The 15811-nt window shown below is 44.4% G+C and overlaps 1 protein-coding gene across 2 annotated transcripts in view; it reads right to left on the reverse strand.

Annotated features, from left to right (window-relative positions):
• Positions 1-15811, reverse strand: part of LOC138638122 (probable cation-transporting ATPase 13A4) — a 492614-nt gene that overhangs the window by 389922 nt on the left and 86881 nt on the right. The window lies entirely within an intron of this gene.

Here is a 15811-nt window from a genome sequence, read left to right on the forward strand (position 1 = left end):
ATGACCTCCAATTTCCAATGCCTTACTATTATTATAAGGTAATTTAAGATTGACAAGCTTCAGTAACCAGAATGTATGTTTTTGCCATTAAAATGGGCACTGTACATGTTTTCCAGGCCTCCACTCACTGCCGACTATGCTCCCCCATTGACTTGCATTGGGTTTCGTGTTTCGGTCTATCCCCGACTTTTCGCGATAATCGGCCGATTCCACTCGACTCGACTTTTGAGATAGTCGGGTTTCGCGAAACCCGACTCGACCCTAAAAAACTAAAAGTCGCTCAACCCTATTTAGTAGTGTGTATGTGCAAAATGCGGGCGCTGTAGCTATTAAATTTAAGGCTTAAATAGCGGAAAAAATTGGAGTGGGCTCCCACGCAACTTTCTCCGCCAGAGTGGTAAAGCCACTGACTGAGGGCAGATATTAATAGCCTGGAGAGGGTCCACGGTTATTGCCCCCCCTGGCTAAAAACATCTGCCCCCAGCCACCCCAGAAAAGGCACATCTGGAAGATGCGCCTATTCTGGCACTTGGCCACTCTCTTCCCATTGCCTGTAGCTATTAAATTTAAGGGTTAAATCTCGGAAAAAATTGGCGTGGGATCCCGTGCAATTTTCTCCGCCAGAGTGTTAAAGCCAATGACTGAGGGCAGATATTAAGAGCCTAGAGAGGGTCCACGGTTATTGGCCCCCCTGGCTAAAAACATCTGCCCCCAGCCACCCCAGAAAAGGCACATCTGGAAGATGCACCTATTCTGGCACTTGGCCACTCTCTTCCCACTCCCGTGTAGCAGTGAGATATGGGGTAATGAAGGGTTAATGTCACCTTGCTATTGTAAGGTGACATTAACCCCTTTACCCCCAAGGGTGGTTTGCACGTTAATGACCGGGCCAATTTTTACAATTCTGACCACTGTCCCTTTATGAGGTTATAACTCTGGAACGCTTCAATGGATCCTGGTGATTCTGACATTGTTTTCTCGTGACATATTGTACTTCATGACAATGGTAAAAATTATTTGATAGTACCTGCGTTTATTTGTGAAAAAAACGGAAATTTGGCGAAAATTATGAAAATTTCGCAATTTTCCAACTTTGAATTTTTATGCAATTAAATCACAGAGATATGTCACACAAAATACTTAATAAGTAACATTTCCCACATGTCTACTTTACATCAGCACAATTTTGGAACCAAAATTTTTTTTTGTTAGGGAGTTATAAGGGTTAAAAGTTGACCAGCAATTTCTCATTTCTACAACACCATTTTATTTTAGGGACCACATCTCATTTGAAGTCATTTTGAGGGGTCTATATGATAGAAAATACCCAAGTGTGACACCATTCTAAAAACTACACCCCTCAAGGTGCTCAAAACCATATTCAAGAAGTTTATTAACCCTTCTGGTGCTTCACAGGAATTTTTTGAATGTTTAAATAAAAATGAACATTTAACTTTTTTTCACAAAAAATTCAATTCAGCTCCAATTTGTTTTATTTTACCAAGGGTAACAGGAGAAAATGGACCCCAAACATTGTTGTACAATTTGTCCTGAGTATGCCAATACCCCACATGTGGGGGTAAACCACTGTTTGGGTGCATGGCAGAGCTCGGAAGCGAAGGAGTGCCATTTGACTTTTCAATGCAAAATTGACTGGAATTGAGATGGGACGCCATGTTTCGTTTGGAGAGCCCCTGATGTGGCTAAACATTGAAACCCCCCACAAGTGACACAATTTTGGAAAGTAGACCCCCTAAGGAACTTATCTAGAGGTGTGGTGAGCACTTTGACCCAACAAGTGCATCACAGAAGTTTATAATGTAGAACCGTAAAAATAAAAAATCATATTTTTTCACAAAAATTATCTTTTCGCCCCCAATTTTTTATTTTCCCAAGGGTAAGAGAAGAAATTGGACCCCAAAAGTTGTTGTACAATTTGTCCTGAGTACGCTGATAGCCCATATGTGGGGGTAAACCACTGTTTGGGCGGATGGGAGAGCTCGGAAGGGGAGCGCCGTTTGACTTTTCAATGCAAAATTGACAGGAATTGAGATGGGACGTCATGTTGCGTTTGAAGAGCCACTGATGTGCCTAAACATTGAAACCCCCCACAAGTGACACCATTTTGGAAAGTAGACCCCCTAAGGAACTTATCTAGAGGTGTGGTGAGCACTTTGACCCACCAAGTGCTTCACAGAAGTTTATAATGTAGAACCGTAAAAATAAAAAATCATATTTTTTCACAAAAATTATCTTTTTGCCCCCAATTTTTTATTTTCCCAAGGGTAAGAGAAGAAATTGGACCCCAAAAGTTGTTGTACAATTTGTCCTGAGTACGCGGATACCCCATATGTGGGGGTAAACCACTGTTTGGGTGGATGGGAGAGCTCGGAAGGGAAGGAGCGCCGTTTGACTTTTCAAAGCAAAATTGACAGTAATTGAGATGGGACGCCATGTTGCGTTTGAAGAGCCACTGATGTGCCTAAACATTGAAACCCCCCACAAATGACACCATTTTGGAAAGTAGACCCCCTAAGGAACTTATCTAGAGGTGTGGTGAGCACTTTGACCCACCAAGTGCTTCACAGAAGTTTATAATGCAGAGCCGTAAAAATAAAACAAAATTTTTTTCCCACAAAAATTATTTTTTTAGCCCCCAGTTTTGTATTTTCCTGAGGGTAACAGGAGAAATTGGACCCCAAAAGTTGTTGCCCAATTTGTCCTGAGTGCGATGATACACCATATGTGGGGGGAACCACTGTTTGGGCACATGGGAGGGCTCAGAAGGGAAGGAGTGCCATTTGAATGCAGACTTAGATGGAATGGTCTGCAGGTGTCACATTGCGTTTGCAGAGCCCCTAATGTACCTAAACAGTAGAAACCCCCCACAAGTGACACCATTTTGGAAAGTAGACCCCCTTAGGAACTTATCTAGATGTGTGCTGAGCGCTTTGACCCACCAAGGGCTTCACAGAAGTTTATAATGGAGAGCCGTAAAAATAAAACAAAAATTTTTCCCCACAAAAATTATTTTTTAGCCCCCAGTTTTGCATTTTCCCGAGGGTAAAAGGAGAAATTCGACCCCACAATTTGTTGTCCAATTTGTCCTGAGTGCGCTGATACCCCATATGTGGGGGGGAACCACTGTTTGGGCGCATGGGAGGGCTCGGAAGGGAAGGAGCTCCATTTGGAATGAGGACTTAGATGGAATGGTCTGCAGGTGTCACATTGCATTTGCAGAGCCCCTAATGTACCTAAACAGTAGAAACCTCCCACAAGTGACACCATTTTGGAAACTAGACCCCCTAAGGAACTCATCTAGATGTGTTGTGATAGCTTTGAACCCCCAAGTGTTTCACTACAGTTTGTAACGCAGAGCCGTGAAAATTAAAAAAAAAAATCTTTCCCCCCAAAATTATTTTTTAGCCCCCAGTTTTGTATTTTCCCGAGGGTAAGAGGAGAAATTCGACCCCAAAAGTTGTTGTCCAATTTGTCCTGAGTACGCTGATACCCCGTATGTTGGGGGAAACCAACGTTTGAGCGCATGGCAGAGCTCGGAAGGGAAGGAGCGCCATTTGGAATGCAGACTTAGATGGAATGGTCTGCAGACGTCACATTGCGTTTGCAGAACCCCTAATGTACCTAAACAGTAGAAACCCCCCACAAGTGACCCCATATTGGAAACTAGACCCCCCAGGGAACTAATCTAGATGTGTTGTGATAACTTTGAACCCCCAAGTGTTTCACTACAGTTTATAACGCAGAGCCGTGAAAATAAAAAATCTTTTTTTTTCCCACAAAAAATATGTTTTAGCCCCGAGTTTTGTATTTTCCCAAGGGTAGCAGGAGAAATTGGACCCCAAAAGTTGTTGTCCTATTTGTCCTGAGTACGCTGATACCCCATATGTTGGGGTAAACCCCTGTTTGGGCACACGGGAGAGCTCGGAAGGGAAGAAGCACTGTTTTACTTTTTCAACGCAGAATTGGCTGGAATTGAGATCGGACGCCATGTCGCGTTTGGAGAGCCCCTGATGTGCCTAAACAGTGGAAACCCCCCAATTATAACTGAAACCCTAATCCAAACACATCCCTAACCCTAATCCCAACAGTAACCCTAACCACACCTCTAACCCTGACACACCCCTAACCCTAATCCCAACCCTATTCCCAACCGTAAATGTAATCTAAACCCTAACTGTAACTTTAGCCCCAACCCAAACTGTAGCCCTAGCCCTAACCCTAGCCCTAACCCTAATCCTAACCCTAGCCCTAACCCTAGCCCTAACCCTAGCCCTAACCCTAGCCCTAACCCTAACCCTAGCCCTAACCCTAGCCCTAACCCTAACCCTAGCCCTAACCCTAGCCCTAACCCTAGCCCTAACCCTAGCCCTAACTCTAACCCTAGCCCTAATGGGAAAATGGAAATAAATACATTTTTTTAATTTTTCCCTAACTAAGGGGGTGATGAAGGGGGGTTTGATTTACTTTTATAGCGGGTTTTTTAGCGGATTTTTATGATTGGCAGCCGTCACACACTGAAAGACGCTTTTTATTGCAAAAAATATTTTTTGCGTTACCACATTTTGAGAGCTATAATTTTTCTATATTCTGGTCCACAGAGTCATGTGAGGTCTTGGTTTTTGCGGGACGAGTTGATGTTTTTATTGGTAACATTTTCGGGCACGTGACATTTTTTGATCGCTTTTTATTCCGATTTTTGTGAGGCAGAATGACCAAAAACCAGCTATTCATGAATTTCTTTTGGGGGAGGCGTTTATACCGTTCCGCGTTTGGTAAAATTGATGAAGCAGTTTTATTCTTTGGGTCAGTACGATTACAGCGACACCTCATTTATATCATTTTTTTATGTTTTGGCGCTTTTATACGATAAAAACTATTTTATAGAAAAAATAATTATTTTTGCATCGCTTTATTCTCAGGACTATAACTTTTTTATTTTTTTGCTGATGATGCTGTATGGCGGCTCTTTTTTGCGGGACAAGATGACGTTTTCAGCGGTACCATGGTTAGTTATATCTGTCTTTTTGATCGCGTGTTATTCCACTTTTTGTTCGGCGGTATGATAATAAAGCGTTGTTTTTTGCCTCGTTTTTTTTTTCTTTTTCTTACGGTGTTTACTGAAAGGGTTAACTAGTGGGCCAGTTTTATAGGTCGGGCCGTTACGGACGCGGCGATACTAAATATGTGTACTTTTATTGTTTTTTTCTTTTATTTAGATAAAGAAATGTATTTATGGGAATAATATTTTTATTTTTTTTTTCATTATTTTGGAATATTTTTTTTTATTTTTTTTTACACATTTGAAATTTTTTTTTTTTACTTTTTTACTTTGTCCCAGGGGGGGACATCACAGATCAGTGATCTGACAGTTTGCACAGCACTCTGTCAGATCACTGATCTGATAGGAGTGCAGGATGCTTCACAGTGCCTGCTCTGAGCAGGCTCTGTGAAGCCACCTCCCTCCCTGCAGGACCCGGATCCGCGGCCATCTTGGATCCGGGGCTGGAGGGAGCAGGGAGGGAGGTGAGACCCTCGCAGCAACGCGATCACATCGCGTTGCTGCGGGGGGCTCAGGGAAGCCCGCAGGGAGCCCCCTCCCTGCGCGGTGCTTCCCTGTACCGCCGGCACATCGCGATCATCTTTGATCGCGGTGTGCCGGGGGTTAATGTGCCGGGGGCGGTCCGTGACCGCTCCTGGCACATAGTGCCGGATGTCAGCTGCGATAAACAGCTGACACCCGGCCGCGATCGGCGGCGCTCCCCCCGTGAGCGCTGCCGATCGCATATGACGTACTATTGCGTCCTTGGGAAGTAAAGCCCACCCCACATGGACGCAATAGTACGTCTAATGGCAGAAAGGGGTTAAGCCAGATTAATAATGGAGAGGCGTCAATTATGACATCTATCCATTATTAATCCAATAGCATGAATTGGTTAAAAAAAACACACACACAATATTGCAAAGTATTTTAATGAAATAAACACACAGGTTGGTGTAATATTTTATTGCACTCTCAATCCACCTGAAAACCCTCGACCTGTAACAAATTAAAAATAATAAACCAACAATATATCATACCTTCCGTCGATATGTCCCACGATGTAAATCCATCTGAAGGGGTTAAAATATTTTACAGGCAGGAGCTCTGCTATAATGCAGCTCTGCTCATGCCTGTAAAACCCCGGGGAATGAAGGTAATGTAGATCAATGACCTGTAGTTACCTTCATTCGCGGTGATGCGCCCTCTGCTGGATGTCCTCATATGAACTCGAGCCTGGGAACTTTTCTGAATATTTTCCCATGCTCGAGGTCATATGAGGACATCCAGCAGAGGGCGCATCACCGCGAATGAAGGTAACTACAGGTCATTGACCTACATTACCTTCATTCGCTGGGGTTTTACAGCCACGAGCACAGCTGCATTAGCAGAGCTCCTGGGTGTAAAATTATTTAACCCCTTCAGATGGATTTACAGCATGGGACGTGACAGATCATCGGAAGGTATGGGATATTGTTGTTTTTTTATTTTTCCTTTGTTACAGAGCGAGGGTCTTCAGGTGGATTAAGAGTCTAATAAAATATTACAACAACCTGTGTCTTTATTTCATTAAAAGACTTTGTAATAATGTGTGTGTTTTTTAACCATTTCATACAATTGGATTAATAATGGATAGGTGTCATAATTGACGCCTCTCCATTATTAATCTGGCTTAATGTCACCTTACAATAGCAAGGTGACATTAAACCTTCAATACCCCATATCCCACCACTACACGGGAATGGGAAGAGAGTGGACAAGTGCCAGAATAGGCACATCTTCCAGATGTGCCTTTTCTGGGGTGGCTGGGGGCAGATGTTTTTAGCCGGTGGGGGGGGGCAATAACCATGGACCCTCTCCAGGCTATTAATATCTGCCCTCAGTCACTGGCTTTACCATTCTGGCGGAGAAAATTGCGCGGGAGCCCACGCCAATTTTTTCCACGATTTATTCCTTAAATTTAATAGCTACAGCGCCCAAATTTTGCACATACACACTACTAACATTAGTAGTGTGGAATATGCAAAAAAATGGGGATATGACATGGTTTACTGTATGTAATCCATGTCTCATATCATGTCGGGTTTAGGAAGGAGAAAGCAAAAGCCGGCAATTGAATTACCGGCTTTCTGCTATATCGCGCTGAAGTAATGATAAATATATATATATATATATATATATATATATATATGTGTCTCAATGACATACTGTATATATATATACATATATATATATATATATAACCCGACTTTGGAGCGAAGATCGCCGACCGCCGACCCGATCCCACAGTGGGATCGGGTCGGATTTCACGAAACCCGACTTTGCCAAAAGTCGGCGACTTTTGAAATTGGCCGATCAGTTTCGCTCAACCCTACTCAGATGGCTTAAACAGGGTTCTGTTGATGCTGAGAGGTATTGCGCCAAGTTCAGATGATGGTCCGCAGAGGTCAGGTGGAAAGAACCAGCGCTCAAGAGTCAGTTTTTAGCAGGTTTGAGTGAAAGAGTTAAAGATTTGCTCATTGCATATCCTACACCTGATACTATGGAAACTGCTATGCAGTTAGCTATCTGTGTGGATAGAAGATTGAGAGGCAGTCAGAATGAAGAGAAGGCTCTTATAATGCTGAACCCCATCTCTCACGATAGTCCCATCGACTGCAGGGAACCGATGCAACTTGGGGCGATGTCCTCTCCTTCCCATGAGAGGGAGAATAGATTTTCTGCACCATCATTACATCCTGATGATCCTTGTTTTACACCAGTAGAAGCCTTTTTTTCTGCTATGGGGTTGTTATATGATGATCCTGATCAGGTCACATCAGCTGAGGCAGAGCTCAGACCGCTTAAAGAGGGTTCTGTTGATGCTGAGAGGTATTTCACCCAGTTCAGGCTATAGTCTGCAGAGGTCAGGTGGAAAGAACCAGCGCTCAAGAGTCAGTTTGTAGCAGGTTTGAGTGAAAGAGATAAAGATTTGCTCATTGCATATCATACACCTGATACTTTGGAAACTGCTATGCAGTTAGCTATTCGTGTGGATAGAAGATTGAGAGGCAGACAGAATGAAGAGAAGGCTCTTATAATGCTTAACCCTGTCTCTCACGATATCTCCATCGACTACGGGGAACCGATGCAACTTGGGGCGATGTCCTCTCGTTCCCAGGAGAGGGAGAAAAGGTTTCCTGAAGGGCTATGCTTGTATTGTGGTAAGGCTGACCATTTTATTAAGCAATGTGATGTTCGCATAAGGAAAGAAAAACAAAAGGTCAGTAGGAGTAACACTCCAGTTCGTATGGCGTTTTTACGGTCTGCAGGAAAAAAATGTTTCTGGTAATACAACATATCATGGTCATTCCATTGATTTTCAAGTAATGATGGATTGTGGTTCTGCACTAAATTTAATTGGTCAACAATTACAATACACAAATATAAGTTTGATTCTGAACCATTGTCATCTCCTATTTCTGTTGTGGCTATTGATAACACTCCTCTGGAACATGGGTGTATTTCTCAAAAGGTTACAGGGTTCAGGGTTCCCATTTACTGTGAATATGGAACATCAGGTGTGTATAGACTTGTTTGTCCTTGCTAAATTACCTTGCCCAGTCATCCTGGGTTTACCCTGGTTAAAATGCACAATCCTTTGCTGGGCAGTCATCTAGTACTATAAGGTCTTGGGGTCAGGGGTGTTATGGTAATTGTTGTAATGTTCACATTGCTGCTGTTGTGAAGAAGGAGATACCTGAAGCCATTCAGGATTTCAGGAGGGTATTTCCGGAGGTGGAGTCGCAAGCTCTACCACCCCATAGAGATTATGACTGCGCTATTGAGTTTGTCCCAGGTGCCACACTTCCTAAAAGTCATTTGTTTAATTCCCGAGATGGAGGCCTTAAAGTAATACCTTCAGACTAGTTTAGCTGCAGGTCATATAAGACCCTCTAAGTCCCCTGTGGCTGTAGGATTCTTTTTTGACAAAAAGTAAGATGGGGGCCTCAGGAAGTGTATGGATTTTTGGGAGATTAATCAGATCTCTGTGTGCAATCCTTACCCGTTGCCGCTGATTCCGGATTTGTTTAACCAACTAACCGGAGTGAAGTGGTTCTCTAAGATTGACCTTTGTGGGGCATATAATTTGCTGCAGGTGAAGGAGGGCAATGAATGGAAGACAGCCTTTAATACCCTGGAAGGTAATTTTGATTGTCTGGTGATGCCTTTTGGCCTTACTAATGCGCCTGCGTTTTTTCAAAATTTCATTAATGACATTCTGAGGTCGTTGATCGGTAGGAGTGTTATTGTTTATTTGGATGATATTTTGATCTATTCACCTGATCTGGAGTCGCATTAGCAGAGAGTCTGCAAAGTTCTACAGATTTTGATTGAAAACTCCCTGTTTGCTAAATTGGAGAAGTGGGAGTTTGCGGTACAGAAAATGAGTTTTTTGGGGTACTTTGTCTCCATTGATGGGATTGAGATGGACCTGGTGAAGGTTCCGGCAGTGCTGGAGTGGCCTGGGCCTGAATGTTTGAAGTCGATTCACAGATTTTTAGAGTTTGCTAATTATTACAGAAAATTCCTAAAGAATTCTTCTGTTATCGCTAAACCTATAAATGATCTCACCAAGAAGGGTTCCAATACTGTCCAATGGTCCTCTGAGGCTGTTATTTCTTTTGAGCATCTCAAGGAGAGGTTGAGGTCTGCTCCTATTTTGATCCAGACAGATGAGACCAAGCCATTTCTGGTAGAGGTTGATGCCTCTTCAGCAGGGGTGGGGGCAGTTCTGTCCCAAGAGGGAGAGGATGGGGTGCATCCATGTGCTTTCTTTTCTAAAAAATGTTTGGAGGCTGAGCTCAACTATGATGTTGGGAATAGAGAGTTGCTGGCTATTAAACTCGCGTTTGAGCATTGGCGACATTTTTTGGAGGGGGCTAGACTTCCGACACAGGTTTTTACTGATCATAAGAATCTGATATATCTGGATGCTGCTAAATGTTTGAATGCCCGTCAAGCTAGGTGGGCACTGTTTTTTGCTTGGTTTCATTTCTACGTAACATATATCCCTGGGATGAAGAATGTTAAAGTGGATGCTTTGTCTCATAATTTCTCTCCAGCAGTTAATACTGAGACGGAGGAATGTATTTTGCAGAGAGGGGTGGTGGTGGCAGCATTGGGTTCTGAGTTGGAGAGTAGCATCCTAGAGGCCCAGAATGCTGCACCAACTAACACTCCGTATGGTAAATTATTTGTGCCTACAGCCTTGCGGAGAGCTTTGTTTGCTGAATGTCATGAGTCTCGGTTGGCGGGTCATCCAGGGATTTCAGAAACTAGAAAGTCGATCAGTCGAAGTTTCTGGTGTCCAGGATGGCAAAGAGAAATCATCAAGTGGGTGTGTCAGTGTACTGTGTGCCCTAGGTCGAAGGTCTCACATGCCCCGGCTGCAGTTTGGCAATGCCTAGTTCGCCATGGTCACATCTTGTTATGGATTTTATCACCGATCTGCCAGTCTCTGAGGGTTTTTCTGTCATCTGGGTTGTTGTTGAACGGTTTAGTAAGATGGGTCATCTTGTCCCATTCAATAAATTACCCTCCGCCAAGACTCTAGCAAAGGCATTTGTGAAAGAGATTGTCAGGCTCCATGGGGTTCCCACGGACATTGCCTCCGATAGAAGACCACAGTTTGTGGCTCACTTTTGGCATGCTTTTGTGACAGATTAAAGGTTCATTTGTCATTTTTGTCAGGTTATCATCCGGAGTTTAATGGACAGACCAAAAGGAAGAACCAGGACGTCAAGCAGTTTTTGAGATGTTTTGTAGCAGACAATCAGGAAATGTGGTCGGAATATCTACCACTAGCTGAGTTTGCTCTTAATAATCATACTTCTTCCTCGGCTGGGTGTTCTTTTTTTTGCTGTACAGGGAGGCATCCATCTTTTGGTCCATTTTCAAAGATTAGGGCAGCGGTGCCTGAGGAGGAGAGTTTTTCTGGAAATATGGACAGGGTTTGGAACAATGTATGCCATAATCTGAAAGAGGCAAATAGGAGGTCAAAGAAATATTTTGACATGAAAAGAAGGGAGGCGTTGTTTGCAGTTGGGGACATGGTCTGGTTGTCCTCCAGGAATCTGCATTTGAAGATCCCTTCTAAAAAACTGGGGCTTAAGTTTGTAGGACCCTTCAAAGTGGTTCAGGTTGTCAACTCGGCAGCGGTGAGATTAGACATCCCCACGACTGGAGAATTAATTCAGTTTTTCATGTATCTTTACTGAAGAAAGTTGACACACCAGATAAGGAGGTGATGCCGATTGTTCCTCCAGTTAATGAGGATGGTGAGTTTGAGATTTCACGCATTTTAGATTCCAGGTGGCACAGAGGAAGGTTGCAGTATCTCATGTTCTGGAAGGGTTTCGGTCCCGAGGATAATTCCTGGGTGAAAGCTGAGGACGTCTCAACCTCAAGGCTGATTAAGGCTTTTCACAGGAGATTTCCGAATAAGGCTCGGCCAAGAGGATCCAGAGGATCCTCGTAAAAGGGGAGGTACTGTTAGAATCTGTTTTGTTTTTGACATCTGCCATATTGTGGTTTTCTGGCTGCTGGTCTTTTTTCCCTGGTGCTGGGTTGTCTTAGGTCAGGTGATTGTATCACCCTTTATTACCCAGCAGCTGCCTCCCATTCCTTGCTGGACAACAGTGTCTATCCGTTAGAGCAGGGGTCCCCAACTCCAGTCCTCAAGGCCCACCAACAGGTCATGTTTTCAGGATTTCCTTTGCATTGCACATGTGATGCAATTATTACCTGGGCAAGACTAAGGAAATCCTGAAAACATGACATGTTGGTGGGCCTTGAGGACTGGAGTTGGGGACCCCTGCGTTAGAGTTCTGGCTAGGTGCTTTGATAGCTTTCTATGTTTGATATTGTGCAGTTCTGGGATCTCTGGTTCTGATATCCTTAGTTTCTGTTTTCAGTTGGTTTCTGCAGCCGTCTCTGTGTTTTCTATTAGGAGGTGACCTGTTTTTTATACTCAGTCCTTAGATCTTTTAGGGACCTCCTCCCCCTATCTATAGGTATTTGCTGAGATTAACCTAGGATCATCGGTGGGTCTATTCGCAAGGAATGGGTCGCCCACTCCATCGTAGGGTATCAGCCTAGTCTCAGTGCAGGGTCAGTTTTCCCACTTCTATCCTAGTTCTGTGTTGCAGTTCCATAACAGTTACACCATGGCACTTAGGCAGGGAAGGAGACAGGTAAGACAATTATACAAACCTATTCCCAGTACATTTGGATTACAACAACTATTTACCATATGCATTTGTATAATTTATATCCTGGATGCTGCATTCACTCACATCCTCTGTCCTTGCATTAACTCTTTGTACTCCATAGTATATAGCCCCTCTGTCCTCTCCTATGTATAGCAATCATGCTCTTTTCACATCGCTAAACTGCACAGATCCATTCAGTCCCACCATCCAACACAAGAGATGCTCTTACAAAATACTTAAACATCTACCCAATCTTTCTATCCTCCTTCTCCGAGTCACAGGAGATATCTCTCCCAACCACGGCCCCCCATGTTATAGGAAGTCAAACCCCCCAACTGCTATACTCAGAAACCCCTCTAACCTTATTAATATTCACTGCATGCCTTCTGTCTCTTTCAATTGTGCCCTTTGGAATTTTTGCTCAGTGTGTAATAAACTCTCCTTCATCCATGACTTCTTCCTTTCTAATTCTCTTAACCTCCTGGCTCTTCCTGAAACCTGGATCCAGCAGTCATACACCACCACTGCTGCTGCTCTCTCAATGGTGGACTACACTTCTCTCATGCCCCAAGATTGGACAACAGAGCAGGTGGAGGTGTTGGCCTGCTCCTATCACCCAAATGTACCTTCCAGGTTATCACTCAAGAACCTTCACTTGTTTTCCCTTCTTTTGAGGTCCATGCTGACAGACTCTACATGCCCTTCTCCGTGCGAATGGCGGTGGTATATCATCCTCCGGACCCCTCCTATCAGTTCCTGGATCACTTTGCCACCTGGCTTCCACACTTTCTCTCCTGTGAAATCCCCACCCTCTCAAGGGTGATTTCAACATCCCCATTGCTACTCACCTTTTATCTCTAACCTCCTCTTTCGGCTTTTTGCAGCTTACTATATCTCCAATGCATGAAGACGGAAACTCCCTCGACTTGTTCTTCTCCCGACTTTGCTCAGTGGATGATTTCACAAACTCCCCTTTCCCGCACTCTGACCACAACCTTCTTTCATTCTGCATCAAGAACTGCCATCCTGCTCAAGTCACCTCTACTGTCCACTAGGGTTGAGCGAAACGGGTCGGCAGTTTTCAGAAGTCGCCGACTTTTGGCAAAGTCGGGTTTCATGAAACCCGACCCGACCCCTGTGTGGGGTCGGCCATGAAGTCGGCGATCTTTTGAATCTGGAATCGGAATTCCGATACCGATTCCCGATATGTTTATATCGGGAATTGGTATCGGAATTCAGATTTAAGTGTAAAATAAAGAATTAAAATAAAAAATATCGCTATACTTACCCTCTGACGCGCCCTGGTACTAACCGGGAACCTTCCTTCCTTCGAATCAGCCCTTCCAGGACCTTGCTGTGACGTCGCGGTGACGTCGCGGCTTGTGATTGGTCGCGCGGCCGCCCCTTGTGACCGCTCGCGCGACCAATCACAAGCCGCGACGTCACCGCGACGTCACCGAAGGTCCTGGAAGGGCTGATTCTTAGGATGGAAGGCTGCCGGAAAGAAGCAGGGCGCGTCCGAGGGTGAGTATATTCCTATTATGTATATACTCACCCTCGGACGCGCCCTGCTTCTTTCCGGCAGCCTTCCTTCCTAAGAATCAGCCCTTCCAGGACCTTCGGTGACGTCGCGGTGACGTCGCGGCTTGCGATTGGTCGCAGCGAGCGGTCACATGGGCGGCCGCACGACCAATCACAAGCCGCGACGTCACCGCGACGTCACCGCAAGGTCCTGGAAGGGCTGATTCGAAGGAAGGAAGGTTCCCGGTTAGTACCAGGGCGCGTCAGAGGGTAAGTATAGCGATATTTTTTATTTTAATTCTTTATTTTACACTTAAATATGGATCCCAGGGCCTGAAGGAGAGTTTCCGCTCCTTCAGACCCTGGGAACCATTGGAAACCCAATGCACGGCATTGGGTTTCGAGTTCCGGCCGACCCCGACCCCGACTTTTTTATAGGATCGGCCGATTTCACTCGACCCGACTTTTGAAAAAGTCGGGTTTCGTGAAACCCGACCCGATCCTATAAAAGTAAAGGTCGCTCAACCCTACTGTCCACACATATAGAAATATACAGGTTATTAACACCCAGAAACTTATGAAGAACTTGCAGTTATCACTGGCCCCTATCTCCTCCTTCTCATGTCCTGATTCTGCACTGAAGCATTACAATGAAACACTGCAATGTGCCCTGGTTGAAATTGTACCTCCCATGCATAGAACAACAGGGCACAGATGGCGACAACCATGGCACACGCTGCAAACACCTTTCATGCAGCGGTGCTCCAGGTGCGCCGAACGTCTGTGGAGAAAGTCCAATCTACGTAAAGATATAATCCATTATAAGTTTATGCTTAAAACATACAACACTGCCCTTCACCGCTCCAAACAAACCTATTTCAACACCCTCATCACCTTCCTATACAATAACCCAAAACATCTCTTTGACAATTTTCATTCCCTACTCAAACCAAAAGTGCAGGCTCCAACCACAGATCTCCGCGCTGACGATCTGGTCAATTATTTCAAAGGAAAAACTGATCATATCTGATAGGAAATAATCTCCAAATCCCCTGATATCATGCTCTATCCTCCCTCCCCCACTGCATCTAGCTCATTCTCTTACTTTGAACCAGTCACAGAAGAAGAAGTAATCAGGCTCCTTGCAAATTCTCGCCCGGCCACTTGAACCAGTGACCCCATTCCATCACATCTCCTCCAGTCCCTTTCCCCTGCTGTCACAAATCACCTAACAAAAATATTCAACCTCTCCCTCTCTCTTCTGGTATCTTTCCCTCCTCATTTAAGCATGCCATCATACTGTACATCCATTATTTTAAAAAAATCCCTTGATCAAAACTGTGCCACTAATTATAGACCTGTCTCTAATCTTCCCTTTATCTCTTAACTCCTGGAACGCCTGGTCCACTCCCGTCTTATCTGCTATCTCTCAGATAACTCTCTTCTCGACCCTCTACAATCTGGTTTCTGTTCTTTACACTCTACCAAAACTGTCTTTACTAAAGTCTTTAATGATCTCCTAACAGCTAAATCTAATCGTCACTGCTCCCTGCTAATTCTCTTGGATCTCTCTGCAGCATTCGACACTGTGGATCATCAGCTCCTCCTCACTATGCTCTGCTCCATTGGCCTCAAGGACACCGGTCTCTCCTGGTTCTCCTCCTATCTCTCTGATTGCTCCTTCACTGCATCTTTTGCTGGCTCCTCCTCCTATTTTCTTCGCCTTACTGTTGGGGTTCCTCAAGGATCAGTTCTAGGCTCCTTCGTCTTCTCTTTGTATACTGCCCCTATTGGTCAAACAATCAGTAGATTTGGTTTCCAGTACCATCTCTATGCTGATGACACCCAATTTTACACTTCTTCTCCTGATATCACATCTGCCTTTTTAGAAAACACCAGTAATTGTCTTACCGCTGTCTCTAACATCATGCCATCCCTCTATCTGAAACTGAACCTGTCAAAATCTGAACTCCTTGTG

Source organism: Ranitomeya imitator, chromosome 5 (assembly GCF_032444005.1).
Source record: "Ranitomeya imitator isolate aRanImi1 chromosome 5, aRanImi1.pri, whole genome shotgun sequence".
NCBI lineage: Eukaryota > Metazoa > Chordata > Amphibia > Anura > Dendrobatidae > Ranitomeya > Ranitomeya imitator.